The sequence below is a fragment of the Terrapene carolina genome, unplaced genomic scaffold, assembly GCF_002925995.2.
Source record: "Terrapene carolina triunguis isolate 2854851 unplaced genomic scaffold, T_m_triunguis-2.0 Scaffold25043, whole genome shotgun sequence".
NCBI lineage: Eukaryota > Metazoa > Chordata > Testudines > Emydidae > Terrapene > Terrapene triunguis.
The window spans coordinates 984-3613 of NW_020689394.1; the positions used below are offsets into that span (position 1 = coordinate 984).

Consider the following 2630-nt stretch of genomic DNA (forward strand, 5'->3'; position numbering starts at 1 on the left):
CAAACAAGTCACAGCCAGTCCCTGTCCTGAAGATAAGACAGACCCGAGGGTGGGGGGGTGAAACAGAGACTCGGGGACAGGAGAGATTTGCAGAAGGGCCTGGAATAGAACCGAGGAGTCCTGGCTCCCAGCCCTCCTGCTCTAACCACCAGACCCCACTCCCCTGCCAGAGCTGGGGGTAGAACCCAGGAGTCCTGGTTCCCAGCCCCCCACAACCACCAGATCCGACTGCCCTTCCAGAGCCGGGGAGAGAACCCAGGAATCCGGGCTCCCAGCCCCCCCTGCTCTAACTACCAGACACCACTCCCCTCCCAGAGCCGGGGAGAGAACCCAGGATACTACCGAGATGTTTGATCTGGGCTCAAAGCTCTCACGGGGACAGAGTCCAGTAGGGTGCTTGGGGTGTGAGTTACCCGGGGGGGAGGTAGCATTTGGGGGGACTGGTGGCGGATAGAGATTTGGGGCACAGGAAAGATGGTTTATGTGACTTCCAAGGGGATGAGTTTTTGGGGTCCCTGTTAGCATGGGACTGACTCTGGGGTGACCTGGGGGCAGATTTTTGGTGTGCGCAGAATTCCGGCTGATTTGTGTGTCTCTTTGTCATGGACAGTTTGGGGAGACAGATTTTTAGGGTGACTCTGAGCCCTGTTTCGGGGGGGGTCCCGTTCATGAGCAACAGAACTCAGAGCAGATCTTTGGGGTACGACTTGGCGGAGGGGTGTATTTCTGAGTTTAATGGGGACAGATTTGGGGGGTATTAGTGGGGGACAGGACTCGGGATGGATCTGGAGGGTGACGTTCATTGGGACAGATTTGGGGGCTTGTGCGCCAGGCAGGGACTACGAGGTGACTGAAGAAAACAGACGTGTGTGCCCTGCATTATTGAGGGGCCGAATTTAGACTGACTTTGGAGGAGCCGGGTTTCGGGGAGACAAACCCCCTCAGTGTTTTTTCGAGGGGACGGATGGAGCCGAGAAAACCGACCCGACCCTAACCGCGCGCGTCTCTCTCTCCTCATAGGTCCTGGTGGATCGACTCTCGTTTGTGTGGACGCAATAAATAGCGTTTTTTCTCCCCAAATTCCTGGAAAGGGGGAGGGAATTTTTATTTTTATACTGTCTGGAGCAAGCGAGATTTACAAAGAGGCAAAGAATTTCCCCTGGCGTCAGGGACTCTGGGATGAAGATTGTTTGAGCAGAGAACGTGATAGAACCCAGGTGTCCTGATTCCCAGCTCCCCCCCCGCTCCAACCCACTCCCCTCGCTCGGGATTTGATCCGCGGATTGGCAGTCGGATTTAACCGAGGAAGAAACCGCATCGATCTGGTGCTGGAGGAAACGAATTCCTTCCAAAGGGAAGTTGACTGACCAATGTCGTGCCCGGGAGGAAGTTAACGGGGGAATTGGCTCTCGGAAGAAATGGATCAACGCGGTGCCGAGCGGGGGCACTGAGCTGAGGAGAAATTGCGTGGCTGATTGCTTGCTTGGGTTGTTAATGCTAAGGAGCGATCGATTGGGGTAATGGATCAGCTGGTGGGAGAAGCAGTCCCCAGGGGAAATTGATTGGCCGGTGGCCATAGGTCAGGAAGAGAGAAGGGGGAAGAAATTGATCGGAGATCTGGGGCTGGAGACGCTCTCGATTGGATAATCGGGGCTTGCCAGGAAGCAGAACGGATTGGGGGAGGGATGCGATATTGACCGGAAGATGGATGGAATTGATCAGCTGATTGGGGAGTTGGTGCCCAGGGCGTGAAATTGATCAGAGGAAACTGACTCATTGAGTGGGAAACTGGTCGGTTTCAGGGAGAACGGGAACGCTGCTCCGAGGGATCTGCCTTTGGTCGAGTGATCGGGAGTCGTTGATCGGCCGGTGAGAGGAGAGATCCGCTGGCCGATCGGAGACCCGTGCGGGGAGACAAGTGAGCCGAGTTTCTCTTGCCCTCCGCGGGGATCGATCGGTCTCTGCGCCTGGCGTGGAGATTGCCCCGCTTGGGGCAGGGGCGAGCTCCCAGCCATGGCCAGTCCCTCCTTCTTCGGCAGATACACCCACGCCATCGTCCGCAGCGTCCCGGACTCGCTGGGCGCCCAGCCCGCCGGGGACGGGGCGGGCCCGGCAGAGCCGGTGGACCTGGCCAAGGCGCACCGGCAGTACGGGGTCTACACCGGGATTCTGCGGCAGAAGCTGGGGCTGCAGGTGATCGAGTTGGTGGCCGATGAGGGACTGCCCCGCTCCGTACTGGTGGAGGACGCGGCCGTGATCCAGGGCGATACGGCGCTCGTCACCCGGCCCTGGGAGCCGGCGCGGCGGGGAGAGGTAACCAGGATGCCTGGGTTCCTTCCCTGGCTCTGGGAGGGGAGTGAGGGCTGGTGGTTAGAGCAGGGGGCGGGCTGGGAGCCAGGACTCCTGGGTTCTCTCCCCAGCTCTGGGAGGGGAGTGGGGGCTGGTGGTTAGAGCAGGGGGGCTGGGAGCCAGGACTCCTGGGTTCTCTCCCCAGCTCTGGGAGGGGAGCAGGGTCTAGCAGTGCCAGTGCTCCGTTCGTTAAGCCATCAGTTATTGTAGCAGGGTTGGGGAGGAGGCTAATTCTCCATCTGCTTCCTCCAGGGAGACCCTGGGACTAGTCCTTCCCTCCC

General features: G+C 59.1%; 1 pseudogene; it reads left to right on the top strand.

Annotated features, from left to right (window-relative positions):
* Positions 1-998: 998 nt before the first annotated feature.
* Positions 999-2330, top strand: LOC113408838 (annotated as a pseudogene).
* Positions 2331-2630: the final 300 nt, after the last annotated feature.